Below are 24617 nucleotides of genomic sequence, written 5' to 3' on the forward strand. Positions count from 1 at the left end.
TCTGATGACCTCTGGGATCTTTTCATTTAGCCCTAAACAAAGAAACAAAATATGACAAAAACCACAACTAAAAAAGTTAATTCAGTCACAGAGTAATCTTCTGAGGCCAAAAGTCCATCTAAATGCAATGAAGATTTGCTTTCATTAAAGACAGAGGTGAGGACAAAATCTGCAGTGGAAGTTATGATATGCTAGAAAGCAACAAATGTGGATCACTGACCAAAACGATTATGTACTTGATGCAAATGCAGATTGCATATTGTTATATATATAGTACTTTGTGTTTTTGTTTTCCCTCATTCAGTCAGTTATTTTCAGTGGTGAATACATGTTGTTAGAAGATGTCTTGTATGGTCTTAATCTTTGTTGTGTACTATTTTTTTATAGTCTTAAGTTATAATGAAAAAACAAAAAGTAGGAACCAAACATAAAAGGTCTAGTAAAGCCAAAAATTAATTTCATATTGATTTTAAAGTGATCTAGCTGAGTTTTTACACTGAAAGCAAAGATTATAGCAATTGTAGTCCATGGTATTTATTTTCAGTCAAACCAAAGTTACATATAATTCTGCCTCTGCTTATACGGGATATTAACACTAACAATACACTCCCTTCAAAGACTTGCACAGGCCAAACTGTTGGAATGCTGGTTTTCTTGACAACTCCAAACCCCAAAACTATGATACTGAATAATGGTGTAGTTGAAAATAGCATAGTCAGATGTTTGCTTAAAACCTAGAAACTTAACGTGTTGCTTTTCATGTGCTGTGCCAAGTCTTGATAATACTTTTTCCCCCAACCAAGGGACCTCATAACCTGATTATGGTTATTGCTTTACAAACAGTTTTGACAGAAGGTGGCTGCTAGAGCTTAACATATGTACCAGTTCCATGTGATGGAACCGGTTCTTGCAAACTAAGCTCATCATTGATTCTTTGCTGAAGTCAGCAAATAGAGTTAGAGAGATACCCAGTCATCTATCACACCAAATAAAAGGACATAACGGCTTTCAAAAGGGTTTTCCCACTTACCCAAAAGGCTTTCTGAAAGCTTCTACCTCTGCAAAAAAAAAAAAAAAGAAAAAAAAAAAAAGAAAAAAATTAGAACAATTATGGCAGATTGCATGAAACGTGAGAACGTCACAGTAACTGCTACTTTTCATTATGTTTGTCTTTGGGTCATGATCAATGAACCGGAAGTTTACAATATGGTATTAAAAGAAAGATGGGTATGGTGAAAGATGGTTTTCAGTCATCTAGGATCCTACTGTAAGGATTATCTGAAAGGAAAAATGGGTCTTTTCAGGTACATGTTCAAAAGGCTTTGATGGACTGGAAGTAAGTGCGAGAGTTGTACCATCAGGAGGGTGGCCTAAGACTACAATGCTAAAGTATGCATACCTCAGTTAGAAAACTTTTGAAAGGAAGTCTCAGCCACAGAATGCATATACCTGTAGAGTTTTGCATGGGTTTTATATGAATACAATTTTAAAAAATAGCTGCTTGCACATTATACCAGAAAAACCTCCAAAACTGCAATTGCTTTGAAAATAGATTTTAGGTTTTTTGGAGTTTTCTGAAATGCTTGGTCTGTATTTTGATAATTGTGCATATTATGTAAAAATGTTGGTGGACCCATAAATGACCAGACTTTTTCTAAGAAAAATGTTGCTTTAATGCATTTCATGAATTTTTACTCTTGTATCATTGCTTGCTAGTAATAGCAAATCTGCTTTTCTGCATCTGCTTTGCGTAGCTATTGTAAGGCTTTGAACTAATGTATGTATTTATTGCTTGAACTTCTGTGCATACCTTATAAAGCATAATGTCTGACAATTTAAATGGCTCATGTATTCTTGCTTCTATCATAAGCTGATTATGGGGACTATGATCTTTTGTATACAGCAAATTTTAAACTGTAGCACAAACATCTGTTTATGTATTGGTGGAATATACCTGTTTTATTTATCTTTTTTGAGGTAAACTAATTTTTGATACTTTTCATTACTGTGTACTATGTTCATACTTTGAATTCTCTGACGTTAGAAGTCATGGTTGAGAATTGTAACAGCTGTTATTCGTTCTGTATTCATGGCTTTCACTGCTGAATAAAATAAAGGACCAAACCTAGGATTTGAAAGAAAACTGTCTACCTCTAACACCAGGGAGTTATCAGATTTTATTTTACATAGTTTTAGTCTACAAAGACACAATTGCTTAAACCTAGTGGGCTTAAGGCTTATATTCCATGTGGTTGGATTCGTGGCACAGTTGTACTATTTGAAAATCAATTAAAATTTTATGTGAATGTTACAAGTATTTGGTAGAATTACCACTAACTGGGTTTTCTTTAGATAACTCAGATATGGAGAAAATGTCATCAGCATTCTGTGTCTACAGCTGCTTAACTTCATAAGAATGCATTTCTTTGTGATTAGGGAATCGAAGAATAGTCAGCTAGGAATAGAGCTACAGAAGTACACTTAAATAAACCATCCTGGACTTTAATGTCCCTGGGCAGATTCAGTCGCAAAATCCAATACATTTTGTAAAGTTTTCAAGTTGGACATTTACATTTTTGAGAATTTTGAGACTTCATCTTACACATGCCAGTATTAACACACATTTGGACAATAGCTTTATTAAGTCTATAAAGCTATTGAAAGGAACATGGCTTACCCTTGTTATTTCACTAGTTCAGGTTGCAATGAAAGGTTTTTTTTGTCCATGAACACTTGGCATATCTTAGCAAAAAAGAAGGATGTACATTTTACTATAGAATTAATGTATGAACAGTGTGTCACTGCTGTTGGATGTAAAAATGTATATGAAACCATTTCATTCACTTGATTACATTTCTGAAGTATAAATAAAAAAATCTAATTCTTTTTGACCCATTTATAACCACTAGGATTTTATTCTTTCGGAGAGACCATTCTTCCATGCCAGAGCCAAGTCATAAATTTGTGTACACATGTCCCACAATTTGTTTAAAATTATTTTCTTAGGGATTGGGGATTCATAAACCAGACCATACACAAATGTAGTCAATAAAGATGGAGGCTGCTTGTCAAATGCATTCCATTAAAAACTGTCTTCAGGTTCCAAATTGCTTCCCCACACACTCATCTCATGTTTTCGTGTTTTTATTCTGATACAATTTGACATTATAAATTCTGACCATTAAAAAATGCCAGGGGAAAACATGATTACTCTTTTTAACTTTATGACATTTTTGCTTTATCATCTTTTTTTGTTTTGCCTCTAAATGTCAGTCACACCCACAGCATCCAGCCATGGTTTAGAGGAATGTGTTGGAGATAGGTAAGTAGCTTCCAAGGAAATGCTTTTTAGGATATTAGGGATCTGTTCCAGACCCACAATTTGATGTAAAAAAACAGGCAAGATAGGGCCCCGCGTTAGAAAATTTCGCTTACTTTAACCTAACTTCTAAATCTCCTCATAATCAAAAGTAAAAGGATAATCAATCTGTTGAGAATTTTTTTTATGCATAACAATATTTTCTGTCATCCTAGTGAAAGGGTACCTTGACTAAAGGACTTTCCACAGGATTAAAAAATGGTTTGAAAAAGAAGTATAGACGTGAGATTAATGTCCTTGAACATTACATTTTTTTTCTCTATCAATTGTTGAAAGTAAATGATTACCAATGTATCCTGTCCAGTGTATTTTGTTAACTTACTAAAGGCTATATAACAGACGTGAATCCAGTCTGAGCATTTTCTATACTTTAATATAAGGAGAACAATTTACAGATTAGGAATAACAAGAAATGAGTAAAACTGATTTGTCAGATGTTTTGTACTTAAACCTAAATTCAAACTCTTGTGATCCTGTAGTGTAAAACACTTGTTACCCAGATATTTTCTGTTGTTGAATCAATGGAGGATTCAGGTGCTTTGTAAAAACTTGGTCATTAATTCCTTCTGAATTTTAAAAATAAAAACACAAAAAAGATGTCATCTTAAAATCTAACTAAGCAGAGAAGAAATACAGATGGCAAGTCACACTTTAAGCACACTTTAAGTATTTTCTTGAACAAGTAATGAAAGCTAAGCATCCAACTCCCTACTGTTTCAAATATTTTATAAAAGGATATTAAGACAAATCCTAATGTTCAAATGCTGGTGAAGGAAAAGAACATAAACTCTATCTTTTCCCTTTTTTTGTTTTTGTTTGTTTTTTAAACTGCATGGAAAACTGTAAACACCAAGGCACAAGATAACTATAAGAATATGTGTAACTTGAGAAAATATGGCCGGGCGCGGTGGCTCAAGCCTGTAATCCCAGCACTTTGGGAGGCCGAGACGGGTGGATCACGAGGTCAGGAGATCGAGACTATCCTGGCTAACACGGTGAAACCCCGTCTCTACTAAAAAATACAAAAACTAGCCGGAAATACAAAAACTAGCCGGGCGTGGTGGCGGGCTTCTGTAGTCCCAGCTACTCGGGAGGCTGAGGCAGGAGAATGACGTGAACCCGGGAGGCGGAGCTTGCAGTGAGCTGAAGTGAGCTGAGATCCGGCCACTGCACTCCAGCCTGGGCGGCAGAGCGAGACTCCATCTCAAAAAAAAAAAAAAAAAAAAAAAAAGAGAGAAAATAAGATGTGGCTTTGCCCACAATTTGATGTATTGTTCCTTTTACCCTCCATATGTTCAGTCGCCATCAACACCCTCTAAGTGAAACTGTGTGACACCTGAATAAATGGAAAGACCAGCCATAGTAAAAAAAAAAAAAAAAAAAAAAAAAGTTTATAATTTTCTGGGAAATTTGCACCTTATAGGTGATGGCCATATTGTTTAAGCCGATATATACACATGGGCACTCACACACACACATGCTCCAGGAAGAAAACAAAATCAGAACCTTAGGCTCCAGATACACATTATCGGTTTCACACTCTGTTGTGAAGGTTCACTTAAAAATCTTTAAATAAATATCAGCCAATCTCTTTTCTAAAGCTGAAGCTGATCTTATCCCCTAACTTCATGGGTTTTTAGTTTCCAGCACTCCTCTAGAAAATTAAAATATCCACATCATAAAAACTGTCCCTCCTTTTATATTTGAGGATCATTGGGATCACAGGTTTGACAGTGAATATTCACATCCAGAGGACACAATGAACTGAAAGAAAAAATGAAAAGAATTATTAAATAAAATGTTCCTGTTATGACTAGACATGATATGCATTTTTTCAACTCTTCATGTCACCATGATAGCACTGAAGAGGTCATCAATTTGAAAGTGGACTAGCTATGTGAGTCCCTTCTCAGTCACTCGTAGATCCTCCTTGTGTTCAACAGCAATTTGCTATTGCCCTGTGGAAATTGTGTAGAACCACTTGCAGGTTCCCATGATAACATCCAGGGATGCTGATGCGAGGCAAAGCCCCTAGGCCACCATTCTCTTCCTCCCTGTGGAGGCAGTGGACAGCCCTGGCGTCATGAGAAGTGATGTAGGAAGAACACCTGACCTGGCCTCCCCGCTTTCCTTTAAGTGTACTGATAGAATGCTATAGAAAATGCAACATTTTAAAATTACCAATCCTCTTTTCTCAAATGTGCTGGGGGGAGGGGAGAATCTCAGGAGAAGACTCAGGGAAAAGTCATAAAATTTTGAAGAGACACTTCTAATATAAAGTTATTATGATCATAAATTCACACATCTTCCATAAGCCAAAAAAATAAGCTTTTCGGAGAACAAAAGCTAAGGAAAATCTGGGTGAGCATCGAGAGAGTCCTTGGAGTTGAACTGTGCACCAGTATTTAAACGTTTTATTTAATGCCCTTCACCAAAGAAAGGAGCTCCTATACAGTTAATCCACAAGAAACCAAGTCAACCCAGCCTCAATAGGGTTGAGGCTCAGTATTTCACCGGCAAATATTAAACCTAGATGTTGAAAGTCTTACAATAATATCAAATGCTTGCTAGCAATGCCATGCATTTGTTTATAGTTTTGGACTCTCTGATAATAGAAATCAGTTAATTTCAAAGTTAATTTTAAAAAAAGATTGCAAATAATAAAACATGAATTTTAAAATCATTTTACAGATACCACTGTTTTCCCAATAACCACAAAATAGTATGTGAGCTGCCTACAATAATTCAACATTTTTGGTTGTCTCCAGTCTGAGACACCTAGTTCTCAAGTATATTCTCCTTATTTACCACTTTGGAAGGTTTGTTTAATACTCATTGTGATGCATAACCAGATAGTTGTGTTATTTGACGATATTTATTTCACCAATACATATCCCGTCATTTTAGAAATAGTCTCCACCACAAAATGGAAATATTAATTTGTCCTCTGCATAAATTTAAAACTGTTATTATTGGATAATGAGCACGTCAATAGTTGTCATTTTGCTAAAGGAATAGTCTTGAGTATTAGTATCCTAAAATTTTAGAAGGGGGGGCATTTTGACACTAAAATTGTTATTTCTAGCTTTTAGAAAAAATCACTGGGTCATTTGAAAAGTACATATGATACATAGAATTTGAGAGACAATCACCTTGAGATCAGGCCTCCAAAGAGGCCTCAAGCACTTTGGCAGAATTTAAGTGACTTATGAAGGCTTATTGCAAAGTATCTAATCAAAATCAGAGGGAAAAAGTTTTCATGTTGTGTGCCAAAGAACTCCAAAGTTATGGCTTAAACAGAAGAATTCATTTTTCATAGCTTAGGTGTTAGAAGCAATTACATTTAAGCCCATTAGGAGGTTAATAGGTAGCAACTTTTTGTTTAGAGATCACTGTAATTATATGCAAAAGGTAGACTATAAATCAATAAGTTTTGCATTCTCACTGTGTCACAAAATGCATCCCCTCACTTGCCTTTTGACTTTTAGGAAGATACTAACAGTATAGAATAATTCAATATGTTCATGACTGAGCCCTTTTTCGTGTGAGGGGCTTCCTGTTACAGCTCAACAGAAAGAGAGTGGTGATGGGAGACTAACAAGCTAGATTGTGTTAGTCACACAAGGTCTAAGAAAAGTAAAATTGAATGTAGGCTCTGTATCTGAACTGTGAAACTGGTTTCATGTCATTTGCCAACTCTAACATGGATGCATAGTGTCTGCCTGGGGTGCCTGGCACATAATAGAGGCTGAGTAAATACCTGATGATGGGTTCTGAGGTCACACCCTCACTTATACAAGAAAAATGTGCCATCATCTACTCGTGACTTCTGCCATGGGGACAGGAAAGGGAGTAAGACAGGAGGTCCACTGATTTTCCAATCCATGTTTGTTTTTTTGATGTCAATGAGAACAGAGGGTTATCAGTGGATAGGGTCTATGAGCTGGGAATAATTTCAGATTGGCATATTAGGTACTAAAAGAACACATGCGGAAAGTGTACATTTTCCATTTGGTGAATTTCTGTTACACATAAAAACCTCAATGTTACTACACTTGATAGGTACTCAGGGACTATCTAAAAGTACTCCATTCTTAGGGAGCTGAGACACCTGCTAAGTTGCATCCAGGAGGTTCTTTCAGGGAAAACTGAAGTTCAACCTCTTTGAGTTATAAGACAGATTTCTTATTCGCTAATTTCTAGCCAAGCCTTTGGATCAGTGTGCGATCTCTTTTGCCATATAAAAGTGAACTTTGGGAGAAAGCTATGTCTTTCTCAAAATCTTTAGTGTAAATAGTTCCAGTTCAAACAGTTTCCCCTTCTCTAGTACTAAATGAAGAGACCTGGGGTGAGAACCCCTGAAACCCTCCCTTAATGAAGAGTCTCAGTTGGAATATGGCCGTGTTTATCTATGTTTCTTAGATCCTGCTTGGATGGAGAGGTAGATGACATGAATAGTTGTCCAAGCAGTAACCTCTGGATACAATCCCTGCTACTCAAACTCCCAGAATCCTGGTTCCTGAAACCCTCATTCCTGTGCACGTGAGGTCCGTGGCATAGCTCACAGCATCCCGCAGCCAGCCATGCCAATCCCTCCTCAGCAGCGCAGCCTCCCCTACTCTCCCTGTGCTGCCTGCTGCTACCCGTGCAGCTACAGCTGGGATCCCCACTGCCTGCTGATGCCACCCCTCCATCACTACTGGAGTCTCTGGGAAGACTGCCACCATGGGGTCACCCCTTCTGAAAAGATCCTGCACCACCTGTGCTACCAGTGTTTCTTCCTGGAATAGAAGAGTCTGCTTCCTGCCATTGTGTTAAATTGCATTTTGACAAAGACATTTTGTGGCCAACAGTTGCAAGACAAAACTGATGTTACCCATTTTGTCATAAAGATAAAGCTCACTCTCCCTCTCATTGGACTTACTCTTTCAGGTTATCACAGCCTCAAACCTTCTCTGATGCTTAAGAGCTTGGCTTCCGTTCTCTTCAAGGCTGGGCTGGATCTAAAGATAACTTGATTAGTTCTAGGTAGAGGAAATACCCTTAGCTGGTAATAACCTTTGAAAAACTACTATGACACCAACATGCTATCTCTATCTCTTTCTCAACTTAAAAGGGGTGAAAGTGCTTTTCTTATTTAGCATCATGTTTCAGATGTTGAGTGACAGTCCTTCCACCTTCTCCCTTCACCATCGTTATCACCACCCTCTTGTCAAATGTCTCAGTTATTTAAGTCAGCCAATGTCTCACCTGTGCCTATTATTAAGCCCTGAGGAACACAGATTCCTCTCCAACAAGAAACCAATACTGACAAGTACGTCCAAGTCCAACCGACAGAAGCAGCTCACTTTAAGTCTCTTTCTGTACTGTTCTAGGGCAAATGTGTATAAGAGGAATTTCTGACTATGCACCACAATTGTCTTGAGAGTGGATGCTAACGTCCCCCTCAGCCTTCCTTGACTCTTTTCTTGCTTTTCACCCTTCCTCCATGGAGCCATGGGCTCCTCAGGCTGGTTAGGCAGTGTTAGGTTAGGTCAAGGGTTGGCAAGGATTTGTTTCCTTGAAACATATTGGATTAGGAGTTTGATTCCAACACATAGCTGCCCAAACACGTAGTTGGTATATTCAGGAATTAAACTTCAGGAGTTAATATTAGAAGACCTCTTGGCCAGGCGCAGTGGTTCACACCTGTAATCCCAGCACTTTGGGAGGCTGAGGCGGGTGGATCACCTGAGGGTAGGAGCTTGAGACCAGACTGGCCAACATGGTGAAACTCCGACTCTACTAAAAATACAACAACAACAACAAAATTAGCTGGGCATGGTGGTGGGTGCCTGTAATCCCAACTACCTGGGAGGCTGAGGCAGGAAAATTGCTTGACCCTAGGTGGCAGAGGTTGCAGTGAGCCGAGATTGTGCCACTGCACTCCAGCCTGGGTGACAGAGTGAGACTCTGTCTCAAAAAAAGAAAAAAAAAAAGAAGACCTCTTAAAATTCTTCATCTCCCTAGCTGGGATTACATTTCTCATGTTCATTATAGGGGTTAGAACTGTGGAATGAGAGTCTGCTCTAAGAATCAGGAATTGTGTAGGACCTAAAGAGAAACAGTCACAAAATCCTAAACAACAAAACAAGCAAATGTAGCAGGGGAACTTAAAGGAAGTTTCAGGCCTACAGGGTAGGTAGCGAACTGCCATAGAATTTCTCCTATTGCCACTTTTTGAAAAACGCATACTGGGTAGAAAAAAATTGGTCTCATCCAAGTTAACATGTCTTATTCTAAAAATGGTATATAATTGAATCAAGGAAGCAAGTCTAGTACATGGGTATGGAAGGCATTGAACTAGGTCTCTGGAGACTTAGCTTCTACTGTGATTCTTTCACTGATTCAGTGGGTTGCCTTGAACAGATTATTCCGTGTCACAGTTTGCTCATTTGTGTAGAAAAAATAGTGTTTCAACAGATGTCCTTGAAGGTCCCTTTCAGCTTCAACATCATCTGATTCACTTCTTAAAAATCTAAACCTGATAGCTAAATTCTGTAATCATGATCTAAGAAATTATTTTTTTTTCAAAAGGTAAAAAGAAAGCAAATGTGTGCGGCTTTTGAGAGCTAATCAATATCTAACTTCAATAAATAATGAGTTATTTGTTCTGATTGAGAGAAGCTGAGTTGGAATGAGGAGACTGGATGGTTTAGAATCACAAATCTTGGTTTCTGAGCTATTTCACCACTAATTGGCTGTGCAGCTATGGGTCATAGTAACTGGCTGTGCCTCTTTGCATTGAAAGTGCTGTGTGAGAGAGAAAGAACTAGATAAAGGAAAGGGATAAGAAATGAAGGCAGGAGGAGGAAAAATCATGGCACACTGGCCTGGGTAGATTCTGAATCCATCTGTAAAAACCTGAGGACTTCCGAATTCGGTAGTTCAGATTTTTTAACTGCAGGATGGGGTGATGAGAATATCTACTTCACAGTAAGTGAAGTAAACTGACTTACAAATAAAAACTTACAAAGTAAAACTGACTTACAAATATTCGACAAATATTTATTTGATGTTGATGACAAACCAGATCCTTCCATAGGCCCTGGCAAGCATAAGAGTGAACAAAGACCAATAGAAAGAAAGGCCTACCCTCAAGGAGCTGCATCCCAATTAGTATAAAAGGATCATAAGTTCATAAGTACTGGGACAAATTCCTGGCACATAGGAATTGCTCCGTAAGTGTTAGCATCATTGTTGTTATTTTTAAATGAAGGAAGAAATACACAACCTTTTTAAAATGTAGTCATCAGAAACTTTCTTGCATAGAATCCAACTTTTGTATATCAAAAAGTCATTCACTTTCTTCTTCATTGTTCTTTATTTCCTATATTATTTGGTTTGGTCTCATTAAATATACCCAACTCTTGGGTTGTTTGCCAACTGACAGTAGGGTGATACATTTACTAATCATAAAGAAAAAGGATACAAATGGAAATTAGGTTGAAGAAAATGCAGCCCCATTGCCTCCTCTTTTCCATACGTGGTCGTGTGGCCCATTGATCTCTGCCTGTGATTATCTTTCATTCTAATTCTGTGGCCTACAGCAACTATGCTTAGCTGGGCTTTCCCTTTTGCTTTTCAAGAGTCCACTTGGGAAGCCAATGGAAAATTCTGGCTCTTTTTTTTTTTTTTTTTTTTTTTTTTTTGAGATGGAGTCTCACTCTGTCGCCCAGGCTGGAGTGCAGTGGCCAGATCTCAGCTCACTGCAAGCTCTGCCTCCCGGGTTTACGCCATTCTCCTGCCTCAGCCTCCCAGGTAGCTGGGACTACAGGCGCTCTGGCTCTTTTTTATCTCTTTAGAATTGCTGCCACAGCAATCCTAACTCTACCTCAAGCAGTGTGGATTCCTCTGGTTGAATGGAGGAAAGGAAAAATGTAACAGCAAACTATAGACCAAAATTATTCTTTTAAGACTTTTCTTGCTATACTTCAGTTATCGTATCTGTAATTTATTTTAAAGCTCTCTAGTATAGATAACATGGTTTATAATATGTGTGTGTAAATTAATTTTATGAGATCCTAGGTGCCAGATACTATTTTAAGTTTCTTATTTAATAACAATACTCCAAGGATGCCCGGGAAGCTTTGGAAGAGGTTAATCAGGACTCTTCTTTCCAGAGGTGGTTTTGACAAACACTTGACATAACATTAGCTAAATCTTCTCCAGAAGGTTTGCTCATTAGCAAAATGAATAGGAAGAACTTTTATTAATTGAAGGAATAGAATTAAAAATGTGTAATATTGATGCTTTAGAGGAGGATCAAAAAAATGTGAAACTGATTAGAGAAAAAAAATGCAGGTTCTTCTGCCCTTGAAGAGGGCAGGCCAGCAGTGTAGCATCTTTAGATTGACTCCAACTCCATTTGAATCCTCTGTAACACTTACCAGAAGATTGTTGTTATGATCTAAATGTTTATGTCACCCTAAAATTCGTATGTTGAAATTCTAATCCCCAAGGTAATGGTATTAGGAAATAGGGTCTTTGGGGAGGTGACTAGGTCATGAGGGTTGAGCCCTCATGAATGGGATTAGTGCCCTTATCAAAGAGGCCCCAGAGAGGTAGCTCACCCTTTCTACCATGTGAGGACACAGCAAGAAAGCACTGTCTGTGAACCAAGAAGCAGTCCCTCATCAGACACTGAATCTGCTGGTGCCTTAATCATGGACTTCCTCATATCCAGAACTGTGGGAAATGAATTTCTGTTGTTTATAAACTACCCAGTCCAAGGCATTTTGTTATAACAGCCCAAAAGAACTAAGACGAATTTCTGGCCTGATTCTAGTAGATTAACTGATCCTGTCTTCTGAGTAAACCTAATGACTGGCTCTTTTCAGAGTGCCTAAAAGGTAAGAGTAATAACATGCCTGATCTTACAAGAACTGGTTAGTAAATATTACTGTATCTAATAATAAATAAAGGTATGTACTTGTGGCAGACTTTGGTGTAAAACTTACTTTCATTATAATACCCATCTTACCAGGGCAGAGAGGTTGTTGGGAAGGAACATGTAGTTTCCCTACCTCGAAGACATCTGAATGGCATTTCTGCAAACACCCTGAGAATGGTAAAATGCCGTTGATAACATGGTGCTCACAATGGGCAATAACAAAGCATGACCCAAGATGGTCTCATTAAATTTCCTACAGTGACTTCTGGTCTACCTGCACAAATGCTGGGAGCTCCAAATGCAGAATAAGTAATTTAAAAATAAATTTATTACTGTATAATTTTATTATTTATTGTTTAACTTTATTCTTAACATAGGAGGTTTAATCAGTCTTGGAAACTTTTATTAAGGATCTACTGTGTGATAGATAATTGACTAAAAGTCAGTCATACTAAAATGAAGACTTCTTGCCCTTGAAAAATTTGGAGTTGTGAGTGACATAGGTATATATATTGATATTCCAACAAAGGTAGAGTTATGCACAGAGTAGGTAGGTGGAGTCAGCCAGTAGTATGGGCCTTGTTTGGGCTTCTTGGAGATGACTATTGAGCCAAATCTTAAAGCATGAATAAAAATGACTGATTAGAATAATGGCTTAGATATATTGACCATTTATATACCCCCCAAGCATATTTAATGGAGACAGAGGCTGAGACCAGTGGCTCAGATCTAGTGAAGTCGGGAAGGGGGCATGCAGTAGTCCAGATGCATTTGATGATGACCTCAACTAAGACACAGCTTGGGAGGAAGCAGTGGGGATGGATTAAAATATATTTAGCAAGTAAAATCTATAGGTTTTGATGGTAGAGTGATGGAGGATGATGAGCAAAAGGGAGAACTTGGGCGGCTCCCTGATTTCTGACTAGGATGGCTGTGTTTATAAGATGTAAGCCGAACAAGGATATCCTGAAGAATAGACTCAAGAAGCAGATCATTTTGGTCTCTTAGTCTTTCTGAGCTTTATTTAGCTGGGCAACTATCTGCACCAGATAAGAATTTGGACCAGTGCCATGGCTTACTTACTCAATTTCTGGCAATTTCTATCATCACTTCAGGGAAGAAAATATCACAATTTGACATTTAGCACAGAGTCCCAGGTTTTAGTTAGAACTCTGACCTTGACTTTGCATAATAACCTCTGGCCTCCTCCAGCTCACACCTGCTCTCTGTAGCCCTGCTGCTATGCTGTAAGGACTGTGGCCACTTTCTCCTACCAAGGTTCTCTGCTTGCCTCCCACTCATAGCTGCCTCTGCTGGTCAGCAAGACCAAAATAGGTGAGGGGAGAGGTTGTTGAAAGGGTGGGGACAGAAAGGCAAGAGGCACAGTTCTTATTTGCTTTTGAGGTTTTATTCTGGGCCTAGCTGATAATTAAAGTTGACTAATTCTCTTCTGAGACCTGCCTGTTTGGGCTGCTGTAATCAACTATCATAGGCTGGGTACCTTATAAACAACAGAAACTCTTTTCCTGCAGTTCTGGTGCCTCAGAAGTCCAAGATCAAGGTACCAGCAGATTTGGTTCTAGGGAATGCCCTCTTCTTAGTTCACAGACAGCTGTCTTTTTGCTATGTTCTTACATGGCAGAAAGGGTGATAGAGGTCTCTGAGGTCTTCTCTTTTATAAGGACACTAATCCTATTCATGAGGTGTCCACCCTTACGACCTAATTACCTCCCAAGGGCCTCATTTCCTAACACCATCACATTGGGGGTTAGGATCTCAACATATGGATTTAGGGGAACACAAACATTTAGTTTATAGAAGGGTCTTTGGGGAGTCTTGGGATATCCCCAATTGGACCTCCCTTCTGTAGTTTCTTTTCAAACAAAACAAAAAACAAAATACCCCTCCCTAATCAAAGTGGTTACTGGCTGCTCCTTCAACCAAGGCTACATGCGTTCTTTCTCCAGCTTCTTCCTCCATGATCAGGCAGGCCCTCAGCAATTCTACTTTGGCTCTCTTGCTGTTGTGCGAAATCCCTATTGACCTCAGTAGGGAAATTGCCAGGTTTAGGAGGCTGAAGAAGAGATCCAGAACCAGCAAACAAGACACGGGATTTTATTAGAGACTTACATACAGAGAAGAGAGTCCAGTGGCAGCAGGCTGGGCAGGAAAACCACCTCACATACAGAAATGGTCCAATGGTAAGGGCTGGACAATATATCTGCCTTACATATGGCCCAGTGGCAGCTGGTTGGGCAGAAGAACAACAACCACTTGCAAACAGCATGCAGTTTATCTAGCATACTCACTTAACATCCTTCCCTTAACGACCTCCAGCTGGCAACCTGCATTCAACCCAAAACTCAGGGCTTCAATCCCCCATATGGCTGATATGGTTTGACTCTCTGTCCCAACCCAAATCTCATCTTGAGTTGTAATTCCTACATGTCAAAGGAGGGACCTGTAATCCCCGTGGCGGTTTCCCCCATGCTGTTCTCGTGATAATGAGTGAGTTCTCAGGAGATCTGATGGTTTTATAAATGGTACTTTTTCCTGCACCCTCACTCACTTCTCTCCTGCCACCTTGTGAAGAAGGTGCCTGCTTCGCCTTCCGCCATGAGAGAAAGTTTCCTGAGCCACCAGCCATGTGAAACTGTGAGTCAATTAAACCTCTTTCTTTCTTGGATAATATCTTTATATTAATAGCAGTGTGAAAACTGACTAATATAATGACCCTTCCACCGGATGAGCCGGAGCTCAGATTTTCCTCACAGACAACATATCTCTGGGTTGGCAAACCCCAGACTCTTTTGGTTGGAACATACATTCAGGCATATCAGGCATACAGTCTCATCCTAAGAGATGCTTAAGTTATTGCTGTTAGGTGTGTTTACCTTATATTTGCATTATAGTAGCCCAGATTTGGTGTATGGAAAATATTCTTATATCCATATGTGTCACAGACATTGGTCAGCAGGCTCATCCCACCTTTGGCAGCAAAGCAATGATCTCTTTGTTAGGATGGCTCTCCCAGTAAGGAGTCAGGCTTGAGTCCACAGGCAGCGTTACCTTTGTGAGTTGTGAGGCTGGCACCAGACCTTTTGGTCTCCCACCTTGAGGAAACACATTCAGAAGTTCTTGGCATTGTCCCTGAAAGCCCCCCTACGAGGCTTCAGATGAGAAGGCAGGACCCACCCCATTCTTTCAGCATCCCTTTACCAATCTCACGAAGAACTTCAATTTGGACGTTCTGTAGGAGGAGCACACTGGAGATATTAACTATAACAGAGATTCCTAAGGGAGGTGCCAGTTGTGGAAGGAAATAAAAGAGAGCCCATGCAAGAACCCAGCTCAGACAATCAGTGGTTACCCCCGCTTTATGTACCAGCAGTTAGTGGAATCCCAGAGCCCCTTGTCACAGGACATACCAGCTTTTCACTTCAAAGCTCTTTGTCTCAGTGACCCATCAGACCTCTCACCCTTTCCCGTACACATGGTCTCGTGTGGGAAAAAATAAATAAATAAGGAAAATGTCTTCAGCAGTCTTCTGGCTTTGCCACAGGTCAATTCCTCAGAGGGTCTGAATCTCACTGGATGACTGCCCCCTCTGTGGTTGAGTCAGCCTTTATTTCCAAATTTCCCCGGTTTTGCCCCACCTTCTGGTTGCTCTGATACCTGCAATAAGCCCTGTTGGTTTTCATTTTTGCCCATGTCTTTTCCCACTCTGCCTCTGTTTATGGGGTTGAGGTCATATCTCTGCTGTCCCTAAGAATGATTTTCTAGGCTTAATATTGCCCTTTGGTCTCACAGTCTATGTCTATACCTGGATTATCAATCAGCAGTGTGTCACCTACCAACCTCTGTTGTATCCTGGGCTTTCAGTCCAGGTCATCCAGGTAAAATTCAAACCGCTGCTGCCCAATTCCTGGTTATGTATGTTATTATCCTTATTCAAAAGGAAGAATTGGATGTGATAAGGCCAACCTAAAGGGTTAGCCACAGTGTCTTGCATTGGAAATAAGAGATAAATCTGCATGAGCACTTGCTCTGTTGATTTCTGTGTTCTGAATAGTATAGGCGAACCCCAGCAGAATAAAAACACTATAGAGCTTAAGAACTGTATGATCATTTTAATTACCAATAATTGACTCAACTGCGAAGAATTTCAGAGAAAGTAAAACTCCAAGCTCATTGGATGTGTTCATTTGCAAACTGTGACAGTGCATGTTAAAGATTATATTATTATTTTCACTGACTACTCCAAACTTCAAAGTCATGCATATGTAGAAAGTGCCAGAATGTTCTCCAGGTTGTGCAAGGCAACATCATCTTATCAGCTCTCAATAAGGTAAAACATACACTTAAATGCTGAACACTCAAGGAATTAAGAATACAACTGCCTTCAATATTAAACCTCCACTGTAATGGAAAGCCGCTTAAAGTCTCCTTGACAGAGTTGACAAATATACTTTGCAAAACTTACTTTCAGTACTGACCTCAACTCTTAATTCTTACTGAGATTCTCTCTACGCTGAGGCACTACCTTAGGCAAGTTCTCGTATGTGTTTTATTTGATGCTCATAATTGTCCTGGGATATAAGAGATCTCCCCATTTATCAGTGGAAGTAAGCGAGAGTTGGAAAGGGCTACTAGTGACATCACAGAATTAGTAAGCAAAGGAGCTAGAATTCAAATTCAGATCTTACTGCTTGCACACGAAGTGTCAGTTTGGTTTTGCACATGGAGACATTTTAATGAAGGAATGATAATGAATTCTCAGTTGAACTTGAAATTCTGAAGTGCTAAAGTTACCAGAATTACAGAAACATTATGTGCAATATCTGCAGGAAGCAACTGCAAAAACGTGTTTTCAGAGGTCTACAATTCCATATTTTTATGACAAATATGCCTGTTTTAAAATTTGCCGATTTCTTTTTGGTCTGCCTAATTTCCCAGACTATTTGAGGCAACAGTTTGAGTGTTGTTTTTTAGCCCCTAATGAAACAACTTGTAGTCGTTTTGAAATTAATTAGCAGCATAATGTAATAGATGGGGAAATCTTAGTGGAGGCTGTGATAGGATTATTGAAAAGCAAAATATTCCTGTCTGTGGTTTACAGTTACAGTTACTGTGCTCTTTTGGAGAAGAGTCTCATCTCATGAAACCTCAGGTGAGTCAGACATTAAGCCAATATCTGCCAAACGCCTACTTGAATAGGTATTTTTTTTAATTTAATTTTATTTTTTTGAGACGGAGTTACACTCTTGTTGCCCAGGCTCTAGTGCAATTGTGTGATTTTGACTCACTGCAATCTCTGCCCTCTGCGTCAAGCGATTCTCCTGCCTCAGCTTCCTGACTAATTGGGACTACAGGCGCCCGCCACTACACCCAGCTCATTTTTTTTTGTACTTTTAGTAGAGATGGGGATTTCACCATGTTGATCAGGCTGGTCTCAAACTCCTGACCTCAGGTGATCCACTCGCCTTGGCCTCCCAAAGTGCTGGGATTACAGGTGTGAGCCACTGTGCCCAGCCTGAAGAGAATTTCTTGAAGTCAGGAGCCATATGCCTTAGTCATTCTCAATTCTCAGCTTACACTGTGCCCCATACAGAGAGGTGCTCAGTAAAATTAATAACATTTAAATGATGTGGTTTAATGCAAGCAAGTAGGCCTTTTCATCAGAAATTTTTCTATTACTAAAACTACTTTTATTATCCTTTATGTTTCTTTTTCTTTTTGTTTTCTACTTTGTATGGTGTTTGCAGGTATAACAAATCTTGGATCAGTTAGTCGGCCAGCTTGATTGAAAAATGTTTGAAAAGAAAAGTTAAAAAGCAACACAAAACATATCGAAAATAATTTCCATACCAATTTCTTCCCTCTGTTAGTTCAGTTGTAAGAAATGGAGAGCAAAAGCATTACCAACCAAGGCTTTTAGCAGAAACATAATTGCTTACACATCCAAATACATCAGCCAAGTTTGCAACACACTGATTAAGCAGCCAATTGTGTTGAAAATGTGCTTGCTCATTCAGAGGAGACCACGCCCCAGGGCTCACCCACTAGCTCCTCTCCAGTCCTGAAGTTCAGTTAGCGCCGCCCATTCCCATTAGCCACTTGTTGAAAACATAAGAGGGCCACCAGGTGGTAAGAATCTTTTGGGTGCAAATCAAAGAGGCAATGTCTCCAACAAATCCCACCTTAGACCACGAATGTCTCTCTTTCTAGCCTGCCCTCTTCTGTCTAGTAGTTTCATCCTATAAAGGGATACTGATAAAGAATAGCCATGTGCCGGAAACTGTGCACACCTATTATCTTTAAAAACATATGAGATCGATGCATCAAAGCCTAATTTTTGTAGTCGACATGAACTGTCACTCAATTTAAAAGAAAAGCAGGGTCCCATTGTATGTATGACCTCAGGTATATTTGCCCATTTTCACCTCTCTACCCAAAGTTAATTTAGTTTTTAATTCTCGGGTGAATGTGTTGGTGATTTGGAAAAACGCTTTCCATGTTCTGGAATTCTTTTCTAATTCTAGCACTGGTTTTTGAATGAACTTGAATGCAGCGAAGCATATCAGAGTAAAGCAGGACCATCTTTTTTTTTTTTTTTTTCTTTTTTTCCCCTGGCATTCAGAGAGAAATATCTTTCAACAGCTGGCCTTTAGGCATTCAGAAAACACGACATGACAGGTGACTGCCCATCCCTTTGCCGGTTTTTTGGTTAAATTGTCTTTAGCTACATGACCGATCACTTAACAAGTCTTTCATTAAGATCAACCCAGTAGTGTTGGGATTGACAATGTGCTGGAAACATGTTCTCCTAATAATTGCTAAATGTTGTTCTCATCCCCAACAGGGTACCATATAAAATGCAGGAGATGAACTAGGATGCTAGCTAGCTAGCCAGGCAGAAACAGTAGCATGTCTTCAACTTAAGCAAGGAATTCCATTTTCTTTTTCCCAAGTGTTTGTTGATTTCCTGGTGATCATGACTCAAGACAAAGCCTAATGCAAAAACTTCACATTTCCATGTCAAGTGGATTGTTGAGTTCTGAATTAGTTTCCTATTTCTGCTGTAACAAATTACCTCCAACCTAATGGCTTAAAACAACACTGAATTTATCATCTGACACTTGTTCATCGCATGTCTCAATGGACTAAAATCAAGGTGTCACAGGGCTGCATATCTTTCTGGAGGCTCTAAGGGAGATTCTGTTTCTTTGCCCATTCCAGCTTCCAGAGGTTTCCTATAGTTCTTGGCTTGTGGTCTTTTCCCTGCATCTTCACAGCTAGCAACAGCAGGCTGAGTTCTTCTCACAACACACTACTCTCACCTCTCCTCCCTCCTCTACTTTGAAGGACTCTTGTGATTATATTGCACCCACAAGAATACTCCATAATGTTCTTCCTCATTTAGGTTGAGCTGAGTAGCAAACTTCATTCCAGCTGCATCGTTGATTTCCTTTGCCATGTAGCCTAACGTATTCACAGGTTCCTGGGATTAGAATGTGGACATCTTTGGGGGAAGGGCATTATTTTGCCTTACCACAGACTCATTTTTACTTTGACTGATTTATTTTTGTTCAATGATCATTTTCATAAGCTACCTGGGGACAGTAAACAGAAAAACCTATCTTCCAGCCACGTCTATTCTTTGATCTTTGCACTTACCAACAGCTTTAAATGACTGCTTGTAACAGGCGGATTTTAAGATTCAACGATCTTTGGTTCCATATTGTCTGTATTCTAACTTCAGTGAGCTCCTTCCCTCCCCACCTGCCTTTGTGTGGGCAGTGTGGTTCTGCTCTCAGTAACGAGCCCCTCTGCCACAGAGCAGACCTTTTGAAGAGTACCTACTTTTCATCATACCAAAGTATGAGCTCACACACGTTCACACTTGCCTTTGTTCCCTCCAGGCTTCCATACCTCATGAGTTGCCTCTTTGCTTTCAGGGGAATCAACGTAGCAGACCTCAACAGCATTCTGTTTCAGGGGTTGAGGGAGAAGCAGCAGAGAGGGGATTTAGGTTATATGCAATGACCACCTCTTTCCTGGGTTTGCCCTCACAGCAGCTGGAGGGCTTGGAGGTGCCAAGCTCTCTGATTTAGAACTACACAGGTCTGAAGGCTGAGCATTTTCTATGAAGGGCCTTCATCTTTGGAATTCCCTCTCCAAGCCTATTGACCTAGATGGCCTGAAGTAAATTCTATCTCACTAGTAAAGTGGATTTCAGAGTTAATATGGCCAAGCTGATTTGGATTATTTATTTTCAATGTCAGCCACAGTTATGGAACTCTCAGATGTGTGCAGGAATTGAGTGCATCTTTAGAAATCTCAGGAACAAATAGCTCTGCCTGAGACAGGAGAGGGTTTGGCTATAATCTTCTTTTTGTATTGCCTGTGTCTTACTCTAATCCTGAATACTGAGCCTGCACTTTGTGGCTATTTATTCTATGTTGTTGTTGGGGTTTTTTGTTTTTGTTTTTGTTTTTTTTGTACGCTAACCTACCTGATCTGTTGCTGTGTTTAATTACTTATTATGTCTCTCTAGCTATCTTGATGGCAAATGACCTACAGAAATAAATGTAAATAAAGTGCATGACATTCCTGCATATTGAGTCAGCTGCACTAGCCTGGGTGGGTGGAGGGGGGAAATGGAGTAAGGCGAACGTGAAGGAAGTTATTAGCTCTCCAGCAGGGGCGAAGAGAAAAGCCAGTTCTGTCAAAAGTGAATGTTGAAACAAAAGAAAATAACCCTGTCCCAAATGCTCTGGGCTGAATCAGCCTTCCTGGGGTCTTATTCTGGTTCAGAGATAGCTCTGTCCTTGAAGTACTCTCTGTTGAGTGACACTAGTCCATGGTATCAAGTAGTGTTTAAAATACCTAGATTAAAAGCCTTCTGCATTTAATGTCTCAGCTCCAACAGGTATATAAACCAAAATGAACTTGCAAATTTCATTGAAGCTTTATCCTCTAGCCCAGGTTAGTCCCTAATGTCACAATTTCCACATTCCTGACAAAGAATCTTTTACTCTAACCAAGTTCCCGTTCACAGTTGGCATCTGCCCCATCCAGCGGGGGAAGGTGACTTTAGTGGTGTCCTCGCTCTTGCAGAGGTACAGGTTAACATCCTCCTTGGGCAATGAGGGGACTAATATTCTGTTCTTTGTTCAAAGCTCTGAAGGATCAATGTATGAGATGTGCTATTCGAATTGAAGCTATTCCTGTCCTGAAAGCATTAACTCCACTTCCCTTCCCAGTGGAAGAGGTGAGAGGATGTGACTTTTGGCTCAGCATTGCCCAAGTAAATAATTTTAATCAAATTTCAGCCATAAATGCATTGATGTTTCTATTAAGATAAATAGATAACAGAACTTCTTAGAGATTTGTGCTAATTCAAAGTGGGCTGTGGATTTCAAAGACATTCAGTAGTGCTACTGTTTTTATAGAGCCAATGAATGTTTGACTACAGGTAGCTAATGTGTTCATAAGCCCAGCCACTATCTCACAGGAAGCTCACTCCTGGTCAAACTACTCTTGGAAATGTCCCAGCAAATGTTGCATCTCTTGCAGAATTTCTGCACTGAAAGGATGGAACATTAATACACCCTGTGATCTCTACCTACAATGCTGCATTGGTAAAATTGCCTCCTTAGGGTTTTGACACAGGAAATGGAAATATTAGTGTGAGTGTACAGCTAAGCATCTCTCTATTGAGCCTCTCTGTTAGACAATGGGGGGCCTAAGAGCATAGTGCCGGGTGATATGATCAGCGATGGCTGAAATCAGAAGCAAGTTCAAGTTTGACTGATCAAACTGAATTAGTTGGCTCAAGATCCAGCAGCTAGTAGAAAGTCCTCCTCTTGGTGAACGATTGTTTTCTTCAGACAGAAAAAGAATGATGCTGTCAGCAGCTATTCTCAAAGCTATCTGGGCCTCAACATTGAGCCTCATGGGGTAGGCAGTTCACTCTACCTCTGTAAAGCATTTTAACCTCTCCAGAGTCCTAATGCACTGAACAGTCTATGATTGATGTGTTTTGTAGGACAGCCTGACCCACTAGCCCCAGCGCCATCTGCCCAGGACAGTCTGACCCTCTCCCATGACTATGCTTATTTTGGTCCCTTCAGGTTTATTTTCTGTTCTTCAAATGGCCCAATCACATCTGTGGCTCACCAAGCCCAACAAGGCTGAACTGACATTCTGTAGAGCAGATGCTAAAAATTCTTTTTTTTTTTTTTTTTTTGAGACGGAGTCTTGCTCTGTCACCCAGGCTGGAGTACAGTGTCAATGATCCTGGCTCACTGCAACCTCTGCTTCCTGGGTTCAAGCCATTCTCCTGGCTCAGCTGCCCCAGTAGCTGGGATTACAGACGTGTACCACCATGCCCAGCTAATTTTTGTATTTTTAGTAGAGACAGGGTTTCACCATGTTGGCCAGAAAAATTCTTACATGTTAAGTATCAAAGACTTAATGAAGCAGCCTGGTATAACTGTTAGCTTTGTCCTTGAACTACAAAAACAATCCCCAGCATTCATCTGCGTATCTTGCTTTCAACTTCCATTGCTCCTATCTAATTCATTTCTATAATCATTGCATCTCATGTAAAGAGAGTTGTTTTTGTGTTCAAATCACATTATAGGGCCATGACAAATCCAGAGCTTTGGTTTAAAACATGTTCCATTAACCCTGCTGAGTCTGTATTTTCTGCTTTGTCAGGTTCTGCCATACCTTCACATGATCATTTCTGTTAAAAGAAATTATGATCTTTAACTTTTGTATGTATCTGGACTCCCCTTTCATTTGAATCATGTTGTGATTCAAAATCTTCTCTCATTTTTTTAAGCTTCCTTTGCTTTAACAAGGTTTCAACAACTGGGTGGTAATTCCTACTGTGGTCTCTGTTTCAGAACAGATACTGTAGTATCTGTTTCAGAACTGGAATAATTTTCTCTAATTTTTATTCTCTACGTGTAGTTTTGCATTCTGGTACATTTTATTGCATCCTTTTATTGTAATTAGATCGGGCTAAAGGCCAGATATTTTCTCCTCCACAATTTTTGGACCCTTGCATCTTTATCAAGTTATCATTGAGAATGCAGTCGCAGGAAGACACTTTTGTCCTTACCTTTCCATCTTGAAATCCTATTTATAAGTCACTTATCTCTCCACGCAGTTCTGCTGACCAAGTTATACTTGATTTAATTGCCCTTCTTACATTGAAATTAACTGCAACTCCCCCACATTCTCACTCACCTTTCAACTCCTCAAGACTCTATTCTTGTAGTATGATTATGTAGTTGTTCAAATGAAATGAATAAGAAATAAATCAGGTCATTTAGGTTGCATCTACACAAATAAACACTGAGGTGGGGATTAAACCACAGGAGCAAGTTTTGAGCCATGGATTTTAATTTGAAAATGGATACCATCTCTTTCCTCAGGGATCCTGATGGGGGAGGCAAAAATCACAAGATTTCTACACTTGATCTCAGCCGAAAAGATGAGAAGCAATTAACATTGCATAATTTCTGAGTGTTTTTCATGGCATCAGATTCAGACCTACCTGCCCAGTTTTGGCATCTTTGATCTTTTCAGTGTTTTTAGGTGATGATTCTTTAGGTAGTGGGGTGAAATCTTCAGACTGAAGAGTACTCCTAAACTTGGAATGCTTAGAACTGACCTACAAATCAGTCATCTCCATCATCACAAATGTACTACTCTTAGCAGTGGACTGATTTTTAATTTTTTTTTTTTTTGTTAATACATAATTACTTTGTTATCTGGCAGCCTACCCTCAGAGTAGAAATCTTGGCTCAACTTAAAAAAACCATTTAGCTAACATAACTCTGATATTAATAGTTATTAGGAGTCCTCAAATTAGGAAGGGAGTGTCCTGGGGAGGAGTTTCTCTGGCCATCTGGGTGTGCTTCTTCTTGGCACCCAGGTTCAGAGTCTCTGATGCCAGCAGTGTCCATGTCCCATTGGATTCCCTGGAACCAAGGGGTCTGCCCCAAGGAGGGGACGAAGCCATACGTTTAATCCTTCTCTGTCCCCCAAACACCTTGAATTACACTAAAGAAGTTCTCAGAATAATAAATTTATAAACACACTAAAATGGAGTATTGAGCCCAACTGGGGAGTGGAATGGAAACAGCAGCTAACTAAAAATGTGTTTCTGGAAAGGGTCGTAATGATGGATAAACCAGAATGGAGAGAGCCATAGAGAGATGAGGGCAGAAGAAGCAAAAGCCATTTTTATAGCAGAGTTTCCTAAAATTGTCAGATAAGGACAGGATG

The 24617-nt window shown here is 39.6% G+C and overlaps 1 protein-coding gene across 2 annotated transcripts in view; it reads left to right on the forward strand.

Moving 5' to 3' along the window:
• Nucleotides 1-2891, forward strand: part of FOXP2 (forkhead box P2) — a 201975-nt gene extending 199084 nt beyond the window's left edge. For both annotated transcript variants that reach the window (XM_030933309.1, XM_030933310.1), the window contains one exon: nt 1-2891. This exon is cut by the window's left edge and continues 1079 nt beyond it. The gene's annotated coding sequence lies outside the window, so the exon portion shown is untranslated.
• The last annotated feature ends 21726 nt before the right edge of the window (nt 2892-24617 follow it).

The sequence above is a fragment of the Rhinopithecus roxellana genome, chromosome 6 (assembly GCF_007565055.1).
Source record: "Rhinopithecus roxellana isolate Shanxi Qingling chromosome 6, ASM756505v1, whole genome shotgun sequence".
Taxonomy (NCBI): domain Eukaryota; kingdom Metazoa; phylum Chordata; class Mammalia; order Primates; family Cercopithecidae; genus Rhinopithecus; species Rhinopithecus roxellana.